Source organism: Panthera onca, chromosome F2 (assembly GCF_046562875.1).
Source record: "Panthera onca isolate mPanOnc1 chromosome F2, mPanOnc1 haplotype 2, whole genome shotgun sequence".
Classification (NCBI taxonomy): domain Eukaryota; kingdom Metazoa; phylum Chordata; class Mammalia; order Carnivora; family Felidae; genus Panthera; species Panthera onca.
The window spans coordinates 23,581,591-23,597,007 of record NC_138356.1 but is presented as its reverse complement, the minus strand read 5'-3'; the positions used below and the strand labels follow the sequence as shown (position 1 = coordinate 23,597,007).

General features: G+C 35.1%; 1 protein-coding gene across 16 annotated transcripts in view; it reads left to right on the top strand.

Moving 5' to 3' along the window:
• STAU2 (staufen double-stranded RNA binding protein 2) overlaps positions 1–15,417 on the top strand; it is a 306,203-nt gene that overhangs the window by 149,477 nt on the left and 141,309 nt on the right. The gene's annotated exons all lie outside the window — the stretch shown is intronic.

Here is a 15,417-nt window from a genome sequence, read left to right as displayed (position 1 = left end):
GCCGGAGATGTCACATGGAAGACAAGGAAGTTGTGGTGTTTGCTTTCCTGGAACTGACAGAAGACATAAGCACTGAAGTTCTTAGCATGGTTTAGTCACCGCAGAGATAGTACCCTTTACTCCACATGGTAATGATCTAATTTTTAAGTTGTTTTTATTGCAACATTGTTATAATATAAAAGAATCAAAAAAGTAAAGCAATTATCTCTAAGTCCGTTATACGCCAAATCAACTGTTTCATGTTTCAGTTCTTTTTAGGTACACACACGTTTTTACATAATTATAATATACATGGAAGTTTGTACTGTGTTTTCATTTAACATAGTAATAAACATTTTTCACATTGTACCGAGTTGTTAGAATTTTTAATGTTTTATTAAATTTACATAAAATTGTGAGCAATTTCATTCCAATTATAGTGTCGTCAACATGTAAAAATCTCCAGTTTATTTCTTTTTTCAAAGGTACATGATCAAGCTGTGGAAGCTCATTTGTCTTTCTTTAACTTCTTCCCATCTCTCCCAAAAAGTATCTATTTTCCCTAATGTGACCATTTTACTGTAAATCGGTAAAACAAAATAGCCAGCCTGTGAAGACCCTATGAAATGAAGTCCACAGTGAAGCCAAATTTATATCCTTTCTGACTGTTTCTCTTCCTTACAACTTCTGGAAGCTGACTAAGCCTAAATATGTAAATTGTCATAATGAACAGTATTCTTTGATATTCACAGCTTATCTCTTGATGTATAATGAAATTAGTAACAAACTTTTATCAAAGCACACTTCTGAGAATTGAATTCTTGGGTCATCAAAACGAGCCTCTTGAAAAGAATATTTCAGTGAGGTAATTGTATTCATGAGTTACTTTCTGGGAATAACTTAAATAATTTAATATGACTCTGAGCCTTTGGTCTCTCTATATAAGAATGATGAATGTGATAGGCTTAGCACATAGCCCAAGGGAAAAAAAAATGGAGATCAGTTCAGGACTCTCAGAAAGTTTGTGTTTAATTCCTTTGATGTTTGAATATACAGGTGTATGATTATTTGGTACGGGATTGTAAGCATTAAATTGATCTTGGTTATATATAAAGTACTTAGCGTGGTGTCTGTTTCCTAGTAAGCACATAGTGATTGTTGATTTTCTTCTATGCCTTCTCCCTCCCTTTTTAAATAAAAATTACATAATTCTATGTAGGCTTAACAAAAATTCCATGCTTACGCTTTTTATCTGTCAGACGTTTTTCATGAACAGTGTATCTGTAGTTTGTATTGGAATAGTTACTTTTGGCACTAGATACTTTTTCAAAGAATATAAACACTATACGTTTGAATATGGAAGTTGGATGGTTATTACCTTGATAGTTTTAACATGAAATCACATTATAGATAACCTGCAAACTCCATCATTTAACAGTGACATTTTGGCTCTTAATTTTATGTGTTTGTTGATTTTTTTTAAACGTGCTAAGGGGTTTTGGGACTTACTTGCAAGTAGGGGAAGAGATGGCACAAAGAGGCCAGTGAGTTTCAGTGATCAGAAATGTGTAAGAATGCTACAAGATTTGCTTTAGACATAATGTTAGAAGTGATAAAGCTGTTTGGAGTCAGCGTAAAACTTAACCAAACCGTTCACACTTTAGAACTTTCTTCGGTCTCCAGTAGTTCGAATTGAGTATTTGAAAGAAGGATATGATCCCTCAGCCCTTCCAAACTCCGAGAGGTGAGAAAGCCAATATCAGGGTCCTTCCCTCTGATCAGGTCCCTGCCTCAGGTTACCACCGAGGATGAGGGCAGCTCCACTCTGAAATGTAACTGTTTTACTCCCTGATAGCGGGAGCTCTCCAGCAGTGCCCCATGTCCTCTGAAATACGTTAGGAAAAAGTTAGTTTCTTAGCAATTGATCATTCAGGTGATGAATCTGTTACCTGAAAATTAATTTAAATTTGTATATGACGGTAACATTCATGTTAGATTCTTTCCTGCGTAATTCCCTAAGTTTGAAATTCTGCCCTGAGTGGTTTCTGTCCCTTGAAGAATGTCCGTGTTAAGAGTTTTGCAGGCAAAGGTCAGAGCAGGCATCTCTTAGGATGGCACATGTGGGGGAAGAGAGGAATTTGAGGTTGTCAGTGCTGTCTGCCCCTCTGGCATATTTTCAGACTTTGAACAACTCATTTCACATCTTCTAATTCAATGCACATGCCAGTTTATCATGCTGAGTATCTTTAATGATCTAACATTTGTAAAACGAGTAACTATTCTTGAATAACATCTGAAAAGGTAACATATTACTTTGTAAAAAACAGAATGGTATCATAAAGTGACTCTTTACAGTGTTTTCTTTATTAAACTTTATATTACTTTACAAATTGTACTTAGCGAAGCATTATTTTGATAAATATTATGAAATTAACTTGGAACCATAGTGTACAAAAATTAAAGGCAGGGAATGCAGAATTGGAAAGGAGGAAGAAGATAATTTTAACCTGGCACAGCTAACACCTAACTATAAGTAGACAAAAAAAGTTCATGTACATGTGCATTTAATTTTTGAAGTGGAAGATATGTTTTTTTTAAGATTACAGTCATAAGAAACTGCTAACAATTACAACAAAAAATAGTTTAAATGGTTTTGCAAGTGATCGTGATTGCATAGCCTGGCTCCTGGCTTGATTGCCTGCAGATTTAAAATATGGACCTAATTTTTGCATACTTCTCAGGCTTTCTTCATTGTATTGAATTGCAGCAAAAGGTAGACTGTTCTTAGTGTGTTTTTACCCTTTGAATCACTGTCATAGTCATTTTGAAGTGCAAGAACACATAACTTTGTAATGTGAGGTTTGTGTTAAATGTAGCATGGGGCAATTTTATGCTTGGCATACACATAAAAAAATAGATTTTTACAGATGAATGACTAACAGGTTTTTAAAAAGATCATGGATTTTAAAGATCTACTGACAGCTCATGGAAAACTTTGTAAAATATTTAGATACAGTTCAGTTGATAATATCTTTTATTTTGTATTCACATTCCATGTTTCTTATTAATACAGGGTTTTACTTAAAAACAGGTTCATTGTTTCTTAAAGGTGAACTCTAGCTTAATTCAAAATTGGACTAAGCTCAAAGGTATTCACTGGTATGTGCTGAATCCACCCACTAAAAGATTATTTGGAGGCATTTTTCACATAAATATTTTTCCGTTAACCTTTTAAAAAGTTTTATTTAGCCCCTGTGAAATATGCTGGCTCTTCTAGGTTCATTAGAGATGACCCAGGACAAATACTTTTGGGATGGGATAGAATTCTTATCGACCTTTACAGTATTGTAGTTGGCTTGCCATTTTTTGGTCACTTTTGTGTCCCATCCATTTATTATTAAACTTCTGTATCTACATCCTGAAACCAGGAGGCTACATCATCCCAGTGATATGGCTTAAGATAGATTGTAGGCTTGTTTCCCATATGCTGTATACTGTATTTACAACCTCTGCTTTTTTGTGTGGGTATGGGTGAGGGCTGTACTTTTAAGATAACAGATTAATAGATTCTTTAAGTGTTTTGGCAGAGTACCCTGAACAATCTGCTTTTGTGCCTCCCTTAACAAACCACTTTGTAATGAGACAACTAAATTAGTTGGAGCTGGTTGGATTTAAATATTAAACTAAGCGATCAGGTTACTTATTTATCTGGACATAAATACTATGTTGGAAATCCAAGAGTGTAGCTGACTTGCAGCTATCTCCTTTTAAAAGATTGTTGAGCTATTTGTGCCCTGGATGATTATCTTTGAGCAAAGTCCTATCCCATAAATAGAGGGCTATTTAACTGGAGCAGTTGGGGGCAACAAGACAGACCCATCCTCATTGCCATTGCTGTTGCACCTGTTGAAACGGCAGGTGGAAATGCTATTCCTCCCCTGAATCAAGGAAGGAAGATCCAAATGTTCCAGAAAGATACTCCCCTCCTTTTACATTGGTGGCTATGTTGGACTTGCCTGAGTGGTGAGAAGCTATAGCCCTTTTTATTACTAGGATTGGGATTCTCTTGTCTTGCCCATTGAATCTCAGGAGGAGAGAGGCAGTATTAAGCTTGCTTCTGTTTCTTTAATCAGGTGAAAAAGATAGTATATTTTTCTGAAATATTCTCAGGAAAGATTGAATGAATTTAAATTTCCACGAATTTAAAAACTTGTTTGACTCATTTTTACACAAAAAAAATTCAAATACATGGTTTTTTAAAAAGGAAACCAAGGGGCGCCTGGGTGGCGCAGTCGGTTAAGCGTCCGACTTCAGCCAGGTCACGATCTCACGGTCCGTGAGTTCGAGCCCCGCGTCGGGCTCTGGGCTGATGGCTCGGAGCCTGGAGCCTGTTTCCGATTCTGTGTCTCCCTCTCTCTCTGTCCCTCCCCCGTTCATGCTCTGTCTCTCTCTGTCCCAAAAATAAAAAAATAAACGTTGAAAAAAAAAATAAAAAGGAAACCAAATGAGCAATTTAAAGATGCATTTATTGATTGTAGTATGAGAGTATTTTTTAAGAGTAAAGGATGAAAGCATAAAGAAAAAAGAGTTAGGTACATAAAAACTAAAAATGAATTCGTGAAGCAGCATAGGAAAATGAAAGGCAAATGATAAACAGCATAAATATCAGCATATACAGCAATAGGATAAATATACACAAAGGGCACATAGAGATTAATAATAATAAAGTAAGAGGTAAATATCCTAATAGAAAAATGGCCAAAAGACTTAAGGAGACATTTGAAAAGAACAGATATTAAATCATGAAAAATTGCATAATCAGGAAAGTGCAGATTAAAATAAATGTCATGTAATTTCTGATCCATAAAAATTGGCAAGGAGGGGGCGCCTGGGTGGCTCAGTTGATTTTGCATCCGACTCTTGGTTTTGGCTTGGGTCATAATCTCATGGTTTGTGAGTTTGAGCCCCACATCAGGCTCTGTGTTGACCGTGTGGAGCCTGCTTGGGATTCTCTCTATCTCCCTCTCTCTGCCCCTTCCCTGCTCGTGGTCTTTCTCTCTCTCTCAAAATAAATAAATAAACAAAAAAAATTGGCAAGGATTTAAGAATGATAAATCTAAATGTTGAGGAAACAGGTGCTCAGATACTGCTAGTAGGATTGTGAATTAGCACAGACTTTCTGAAACCAGAAGAATACAAAGATTAGGCACATTTCTTTCTAAAGCTTAACTAAAAGACATTGAAAAGCAGAGATTTTTTTTTCCATAATAAACATATACTGGTTTTATAACCAGAAAAAATATATATATGGTTAAAACACTCACAAACTTTGGCCTGAGTTGTACAAACTGACTGAATTTAAACACGTAGTGTATAGTAAACAGCTAGGGTAGCAGTTATCTACATACCGAAGTCCCTTGGAGAACCTTTTATGACCTTTTTTTGAAAGAAGAGATATAGTTTTTTAAAGTCTGATTGAAATTTCATTTTGGAAATTTGTTCTAGAAATCTGAAATATATGCTGTTTATTCTCAGAGATCTATGGGGATTGAAAGGTTTCTAAATCTAGCATTTTCATACCTGGAAGAGAGGATAGTAATGACATATAGATGAAAATACCTAGAGGTTAAAAATTGAAGTATTAATAACTACTTAATTGATTTTCTCTGTTATCAAAGGAACTCTACAATAAGCAGAAGGAGAAAATAAGGTTAATCCTCAAAATTACTTATTCATCAGCTTGCATAGAAAGATGGAGTTTTCTGAATTCAGTACAGAATTACAGTTGTTAAGAAATGTTAAACTTGTGTTACCATCTTTAGTGAAAAAATACAACTTGATCCATAGAGTATTTAACACATTTATGAAGATGATAATAAAATAAACACTCGTGAACCCACCACTCAATTTAAGAATCAGAACATTACCAATATCATTATGGTTACATTCTCCTCTTTCATATCCCTTGGCCTCCCATGCGTCTCCACAACAGGGGTGACACTCTCTGGATTGTATATGTAGTACCCTCACCCTGTATTTCATAGTTTTACCAAATAAGTATGAATCCTTAACAGTAATTGTTTAAATCCAAAAGATTTAATTGTTTAATCCAAAGATTTAGAAAGAATATTACTGTGTATTTTCTAAAGCTTTTTTTCTCCCACTTGTAATATAAGATGAATTTGTTGCATCATAGTATTTAAGCCATTGTATATGTATTGAGCTACACTGAGATATTTTCAGGATTTTATTGCTATAAACAGTATTCCTATGAACATTTTTGAACCTGTCTCCTGGTGCACATGGGTAAGTTTCAAGGAACACACCTGGGAGTGAAATTTGTGTATTGTAGGGTACGGGTAAGTTCAGATTTACAGAAATACTAGTGTTCTGTAATGGGATAGCCTGAGAGCCCCTCCAAGTATCTAGTCCTACCCACTGCTTCAAATAGACATTTAAAAAATCTTTTACCTTTTATTTTCCTTTTACCTATGAACTTAGTTGGAGTTTAGTTCAAATTCAATTAAATCCTTAATCTACTTTTTCTTTTTTCTTTTTACTAAAAATAAATAATGTATGAAAAGTGAAGTCTTCCCCTACTTTTGTCCTAATTAGCACAGTTTTTACCCTGTTCCCCAAAGAAGTTAACTTATGTTTGGCTGGTTTCTTTTGTATTGTTCAGAATCTTTTTATACATATAAAAGCAAATTCAAGTACATATTATTTTATCCCCTAGCATTCCAGACACACTATTCTACAATTTTCTCTTTTCAATTCATATGTCCTGAAGAGCCTTCCGTATTGATATGTATAGGCCTTTATTATTATTTGACTGGTTTCTAACCTATGGGCATTTAGATTATTTATATTATATTTCTATTATAAATTATCCTGCTGGGTAAAGCCTCATACACATATCATTTTACGTGTGTGCTAGTATATTTGTTGGGTAGATTGCTACAAGTGGAATTACTGAGTCAAAGAATATGTACACATATAATTTTGATAGGTGTAGCCAGATTATGCTCAGTAGAGATTTAACAGTTTACATTCCTACCAGCAGTATATGAGATTTCCTGTTTCCCCACAGCTTTAGGAACACAAGGTGCTGTCAAACTTCTGGATCTGTGCCAATCTGATCGTTGAAATATGGTATTCAGTGTAGTTTTATTTTACACTTCTATTGTGAATGAGATCAACTGTATCTTTGTATATTGCTGAGCCATTTCTGTACTCTTTATGTCACTGACATAGGCCTGTCTGTTGCTCATTTTAAAGTTAGATTGCTGGTCTTTTATTCTTTCTTATTTGATAAGAGAGTATATGTGTATGTGCCTTTATAATATGACTTGCCAATATTTTTCAAGTTCTCTTTGTTTATGGTGAAATTTTCTTTTAAAGTTTGGTTTTATTTTTAGTATATTTGAATGGTCTATCTTTTATAGTCTTATATAGCACTTGTAATCTTTTTTTTTTTTTTTTTTTCCCAACGTTTTTTATTTATTTATTTTTGGGACAGAGAGAGACAGAGCATGAACGGGGGAGGGGCAGAGAGAGAGGGAGACACAGAATCGGAAACAGGCTCCAGGCTCCGAGCCATCAGCCCAGAGCCTGACGCGGGGCTCGAACTCACGGACCGCGAGATCGTGACCTGGCTGAAGTCGGACGCTTAACCGACTGCGCCACCCAGGCGCCCCGAGCACTTGTAATCTTAACAGAGTTAATAATGCCTTTGCCACTGTATGATTATAAAAAATACTCTCACGTTATCTTCTGGAACTTCCATAGTTTTATTTTTTTTTGTCTTTCAATCTTTGACCCATCTGGGATTTATACCTCAAGTATGACTTCAACTTTGATCCCCACTGAATTGAAAATTTACTGTTATTATATACTAAGATTCTGTTTTTAAATTTTTATGTTTATTTATTTTTGAGAGAGAGGGAGACACAGAAGCAGGCTCCAGGCTTTGAACTGTCAGAACAGAGTCTGACACGGGGCTTGAACCCATGAACCATGAGATCATGAACTGAGCCAAAGTCAGATGCTTAACCGACTGAGCCACCCAGGCATCCCAGGATTGTGTATTTAGTTTTATTCTGGACTTTCTATTCTCTTCTGTTCATCTGTCTGTTTATTCATGCACCAGTTTTAATCATTGAGTCTTTATTGTGTTTTAACATGAATAAATTGAAAGCTCTGTTCAAAACAAATTGAATGAAGAAGTGCTCAGTCCATGATCTTTCTATACCTACTACATGGAGTACAAGTAATTGAGAAGATAAAAATCTTGGCATGAGAAGTGAGAGGAGTATGGATAGTCAAAACATTGACTAAAAGCCCTTTTTTAAAAGAAACAACAGGCAACTGTATGGTTGAGGGCTGTTAGGTTTAAGATTCAGTGAGGCAGTGAAGACAGTCTCCATAAAACTTCCGCATATAATGGATGTAGCATTTACTCTTTCATTTATTCAGAAAATACTTATTAACTGCATTGTACTATGTTTGATATTATCCATGACTGCAATAAAAATTTTTAAAGTTGAAACTGCTTCTTCGAAAGCCAATCAATCTGAAAGATAAACATGGTTAACCACCACCACCCTGCCCAATAAGAAAAGGAGGGAAAACAAAAAATAAGTGTAATCTGGGGGGCAGGGAGGGAATCAATTATTTTGATTTAAAAAGTAAATCATGAGAGCACAGTACCTGACATTGTTGGTTTCATTTGAACAAATGAAAAAAATGCAGTGTTTTTACTTTTTTCCCCACTGTGTTGATTGTCTTAGGTATCTTTTAGACCTGTGGTTTTCAGCTTGGTGTTGCTAGACTCAATTTATAATAGGTGTCATTATTGGTATTTCAACAACCTAATAGAAATATTGCATTCATTCTTGGTGGATTCATTGCTTTGAGTTAGAAATATATCTCTGAATTCATATCACAAGTTGTTCTGAATCTCAGATTGGCAGTCTTTGGTAGAAGAAACAGGAAGATGATTTATTATTACTAAATAAATGCAGGAGATATGGTATGTACAGAAGAAAAACAATGCAAGCGGTCCTAAGTGTGAAAAGGTTGGAGAATGTCCAACCTCTGATTTTACAAATAGGATAATTGAAGCTCGGGTGATTTTTTTAATTTGCCTGAGGGACAGTAAGTTAGAGGTGGTGAAGACTTGAACTTGTGTCTTTTGATTCTAAGGTCTGGCGTTTGCCACTACACATTTATTTCCATATATATCACTTGCTGATAATTAAGAAAAAATAAATATTTTTTCTAAGAAATTCCACTAAAATTAAGTATACATTTTCTTGAAAGAATGTTTTGTATATCATTTACCAGAATCTTTTTTAAAAAACATTTAGGATGTTTCATAACATGGAAAATGTCCAAACTATTGTTTCAGATACCAGTTTGATATTTGGGTGGATCATGTAAAAACACTAAAATGGCTGAGAAAGCATGTGAAATGTTTGTTTTAACAATGGAACAGCCATCTGCATTACATGATTTTTCTTAAGACTTAAAAAACTTTAGTAATAGTCCATTTTTGAAAACACTCAACAGGCTTTTTGGGTGATGTTATTCAAGTGTATTGTTTTATTCCAAGCTTTCTGGTTTGTGTTAAGATGATTCATAGGCTTTTAGAGCTGAAAGAGATTTTCAAGTTCCTCTAGTCTGATTCATTTTACAGATCAAGAAAGCAAGGTAAAAAGGCTATCTGCTGCTACAACTCAAACTCAGATAGGGAGGCTTCAGTCTAGTACATTTACATTTACAACTATACTATTATCTTTTCTTTGTTCCACTTCGTGCTACTACAAAATGTCAGACTTTTTTATTTGCTTTTTTTTTTAAATATTTTTTTAAAGCAGTTTTAGATTTACAACAAAATTGAGAGGACGGTACAGAGATTTCTCATATATTCCCCATCCCTGCATAGGCATAGCTTCCTGCATGATCAACGTCACTCACCAGAATGGTTTAGTGTGTGTGTGTGTGTGTGTGTGTGTGTGTGTGTGTGTGTGTGTTTTGACAAAGGATGAATCTGCGTTGACATATCATAATCGCTCAAGTCTGTAGTTTACCTTATTAGGGTTCATTCTTGGTGTTGTACATTTTATAGGTTTGGACAAATGTCTGATGGTATATATATATCCATCATTATAATATCATATAGAATATTTTCACAGCCCTAGAAATCCTCTGTGCTCTGCCTATTCATCTCTTCCTCTCTCCCCCAATCTTGACAACCACTGGTATTTTTATTGTTTTTGTAGTTTTTCCTTTTCCAGGGTATCATGCAGTTGGAATCATAGATACATACTCTTTTAAGATTGGCTTCTTTCGCATAGTAACAAGCATTTAGGATTCTTTCATGTCTTTTCAAGGCTTGATAGCCCATTTCTTTTTAGTACTCAATAGTATTCCATTGTCTGGATGGATCATAGTTTATCCACTCACCTACCGAGGGACATCTTGGTTGCTTCCAAGTTTAGGCAATTATAAATAAAGCTGCTATGAACATCTATGTGCAAGTTTTTGTGTAGACATAGTTTCTGACTCCTTTGAAGAAATATCAAGAAGCACAATTGCTGGACTGTGTGGTTAAGAGTACTGTCTTCCAGAGTGGCTGTACCATTTTTGCGTTGGCACCAGCAAGGAATAGGAGTTCCTATAACTCTGTCCTTGTCAGCATTTGGCAACGGTGTCAGTATGCTGGATTTTGGTTCTTTTAATAGGTGTGTAGTAGTATCTCATTTTTATTTGCATTTCCTTTGGGACATACGATGCAGAGCATCTTTTCATATGGTTATTTGCTATATGTGTATCTCCCCCTCCACCCCCCATCTGTATATCTTCTTTGGTGAGGTGTCTGTTAAGGTCCTTTTTAATTGTGGTGTTTGTTATCTTATTGTTGAGTCTTTAGAGTTCTTTGTGTATTTTGGACAACAGTCTTTTATCAAATGTATCTTTTGCAAATACTTTCTCCCAGTCTGTGACTTCCTTTGTAATTCTCATATTATTGTCTTTTTTTTAGAATAGAAATTTTAATTGTAAATGAAGTCTAGCTTATCAATTGTTTTTTCATGGATCTTGTTTTAATGTTACATCTACAAAGGCATTACCATACCCAAGGTCATCTAGATTTTCTCCCGTAATCTCTTCTTGAAGTTTTATAGTTTTGGATTTTACATTTGGGTCTACTGGCTTTATGAAAGGCGTAAGATCTGTGTCTAGGTTAATTTTTGAGTTCATGGATGTCCAGTCATTTCAGTATCATTTGTTGAAGAGACTGTCTTTGCCCAATTGTATTGCCTTTGTTGCTTTGCCAAAGGTCAGTGACTATATGGGTGTGTATTTCTGGGTTCCCTCTTTTGTTCCTTTGATCTGTTTGTTCTTTCACTAATACCACATTATGATTACTGTAGCTTTATAATGTCTTGAAGTTGGGTAGCATCAGTCCTCCAACTTTGTTCTTCACCTTCAATATTGTGTTGTTGGCTATTCTGGGGGCTTTTGCCTCTCCATGTAAACTTTAGAATCAGTTTGTCAGTACTTATAAAATAACTTGCTAGGATTTTAATTGTGATAGCATGGAATCTATAGGTCAAGTTGGGAAGAACTGACCTCTTGACAATATTGAGTCTTCCTATCTGTGAACATGGGATATCTCTCCATTTATTTAGTTCTTTGATTTTGTTCACCAGAGTTTTGTACTTTTCTTCATATAGATGTTTTACATATTTTGTTAGATTTATACGTAGGTATCTCATTTTTGGGTGCTAATGTAAATGGTATTGTGTTTTTAGCTTCAAATTCCACTTGTTCATTATTGGTACATAGGACATTAACTATTTTTAAAATAAATTTTATTTTTTATTGTGGTTAAAAACATACATGAGACCTGCCCTTTCAACAAATTTTTAAATGCATAGTGTAGTATTGTTAACTGTAGACACAATGTTGTACAGCAAATCCCTAGAATTTTTTCATCATGCATGACTGAAGCTCTGTACTTATTGAGCAGCAACTCCCCATTTTCCCTTCTTCCCAGTCCTTGGCAGCCACCATTCTACTTTCTGTTTTCTGTGAGTTTGACTACTTTAGATAACTCATATATGTGGAATCATGTAGTATTTGTCTTTCTGTGACTGGTTTATATCACTTAGCATAATGTTCTCAATGTTTATCCATGTTATTACATATGACAGGATTTCTTTCTCTTTATAGCTGAGTAATATTCTATCATATGTATACACCACTCTTCTTTATCCATTCACCCACTGACAGACATTAGATTATTTCTCCTTCTTTGCTATTGTGAATAAAGCTGCAGTGAACACAAAGTACAAATATCTCTTTAAGATCTCGTTTTCAGTTCTTTTGCATAAACACCCAGGAGTGTGATTGCCGTTTCTCATGTGACAGTTCTTTTTATAGTTTTTGAGATATCCATACTGTTTTTCCATAGTGGCTTCACTATTTTACATTCGCACTAACAGTGTACAGGGGTTCAAATTTCTCTACATCCTTATCAAAACTTCCTTCCTTTTTTTTTTTTTTTTTTAATGGTCATCCTACCGGGTGTGAGGTGTTGCTTTATTAAGGTTTTGTTTTGCATTTCCATGATAATTAGTTATGTCGAGCATCTTTTCATATACCTGTTGACCATTTGTATGCCTTCTTTGGAGAAATGTCTGTTCAAGTCCTTTCTTTGCACATTTTTAAATCAGATTATTAATCTTTTTGCTGTTGAGTTGTAGGAATCTTTTATATATTTTGAGTTTTGCTCCCTTATAAGATAAATGGTTTGCAGATATTTTCTCCCATTCCATAAGTTGCCTTTTCACTCTATTGATTGTTTCCTTTTCTGTACAGAAGCTTTTTCATTTGATATAATCCCATTTGGTCTATTTTTGCCTATGTTTTTGGTATCATATCTGAGAAATCATTGCCTGGACCAATGTTATGAAACTCCCCTACATTTTCCTCTAGGAGTTTTGTTGTTTGGGGTCTTATGTTTAAATCCTTAACCCATTTTAAGTTGACTTTTTTGTATATGGTATAAAATAAGGGTCCGATTTCATTCCTTTGCTTACAGAGATCCAGTTTGCCCAACACCATTTGTTGAAGAGGCTGTCTTGTCCCCATTGTAGTCTTGACACCATTGTCAAAGATCACGTGACCATATGTGTGTGAATTTATTTCTGGGCTTTCTAGTCTGTTCCTTTGGTCAATATGTCTATCTTTATTCCAGTACCTCAGTGTTTTGATTACTATAGCTTTGTAATGTTTCAAAATGAGTCAGCATGGTACCTTAAGATTATTTCTTCTTTCTCAAGACTGACTTGTCTCTCTTAGGTCTTTTGTAGTTCCATGTGAATTTTAGGATTTTTTTTTTCTTTAAAAAATGCCAGTGGTATTTAGATGAGGATTACATCAAATCTTTAGATTGTTTGGGTTGTATGGACACTGTAATAATATTAAATTTCACAATCCATGAGCATGGGATTTCTCTTCATTTATTTGTTCCATCTTTAATCCTTTGAGCAGTGTTTTATAATTTCCAGTATACAAATTTTCACCTCCTTGGTTAAGAGAATTCTAAATGTTTTATTCTTTTTGATGCTATTGTAAATGGATTGTTTTCTTAGTCCTTTTCAGATATCTTATTGTTAGTGTATAGAAATCCTACTGAGTTACAGTGGGGTAAAAACTGAGAGCTTTCCCCCTAAGGTCAGGAACAAGACAGGGATGTCCACTCTCGCCACTGTTATTCAATATAGTATTGGAAGTCTTCGCCTCTGCAAGCAGACAACACAAAGAAATAAAAGGCATCCAAATCTACCAGGAGGAGGTCAAACTTTCACTCTTCGCAGATGACATGATACTCTACATGGAGAACCCAAAAGATTCCACCAAAAAACTTCTAGAACTGATTCATGAATTCAGCAAAGTTGCAGGATATAAAATCAATGCACATATATTAGTTGCATTCCTATATAGCAACAATGAAGCAACAGAAAGAGAAATCAAGGAATCGATCCCATTTACAGTTGCACAAAAAAACCATAAAATACCTAGGAATAAATCTAACCAAAGAGTTAAAAAATAATAGAAAGCTTATGAAAGAAATTGAAGAAGACACAAAAATATGGAAAAAGATTCCATGCTCCTGGATAGGAAGAACAAATATTGTTAAAATGTCGATACTACCCAAAGCAATCTACATATTCAATGCAATCTCTATCAAAGTAATACCAGCATTCTTCACAGAGCTAGAACAAATAATCCTAAAATTTGTGTGGAACCAGAAAAGACCCCGAAGAGCCAAAGCAATCTTGAAAAAGAAAACCAAAGCAGGAAGCATCACAATCCCAGATGTCAAGCTATACTACAAAGCTGTAATCATCAAGACAGTGTGGTACTGGCACAAGAACAGACACTCAGATCAATGGAACAGAATAGAGAACCCAGAAATGGACCCACCAACATATGGCCAACTAATCTTTGACAAAGCAGGAAAGAATATCCAATGGAATAAAGACAGTCTCTTCAGCAAGTGGTGCTGGGAAAAGTGGACAGCGACATGCAGAAGAATGAAGCTGGGCCACTTTCTTACACCATACACAAAAATAAAATAGATGAAAGACCTCAGTGTAACACAGGAAGACGTCAAAATCCTCGAGGAGAAAGCAGGCAAAAACCTCTTTGATCTTGGCCGCAGCAACTTCTTACTCAACACATCTCCAGAGGCAAGGGAAACAAAAGCAAAAATGAACTACTGGGACCTCATCAAAATAAAAGGCTTCTGCACAGCCAAGGAAACAATCAGCAAAACTAAAAGGCAACCGACAGAATGGGAGAAGATATTTGCAAATGACATATCAGATAAAGAGTTAGTATCCAAAATCTATAAAGAATTTATCAAATTCAACACCAAAAAAAAAACAAATAATCCAGTAAAGAAATGGGCAAAAGACATGAATAGACACTTCTCTAAGGAAGACATCCGGATGGCCAACCGACACATGAAAAAATGCACAACAAGGGAATTAAAAGCAAAAATGAATTGACCTTATGAAGATAAAAAGCTTCTGCACAGCAAAGGAAACAACCAACAAAACTAAAAGGCAACCAACGGAATGGGAAAAGATATTTGCAAATGACATATCGGACAGAGGGCTAGTATCCAAAATCTATAAAGAGCTCACCAAACTGCACACCTGAAAAACAAATAACCCAGTGAAGAAATGGGCAGAAAGCATGAATAGACACTTCTCTAAAGAAGACATCCGGATGGCCAACAGGCACATGAAAAGATGTTCAATGTCACTCCTTATCAGGGAAATACAAATCAAAACCACACTCAGATATCACCTCACGCCAGTCAGAGTGGCCAAAATGAAGAAATCAGGAGACTATAGATGC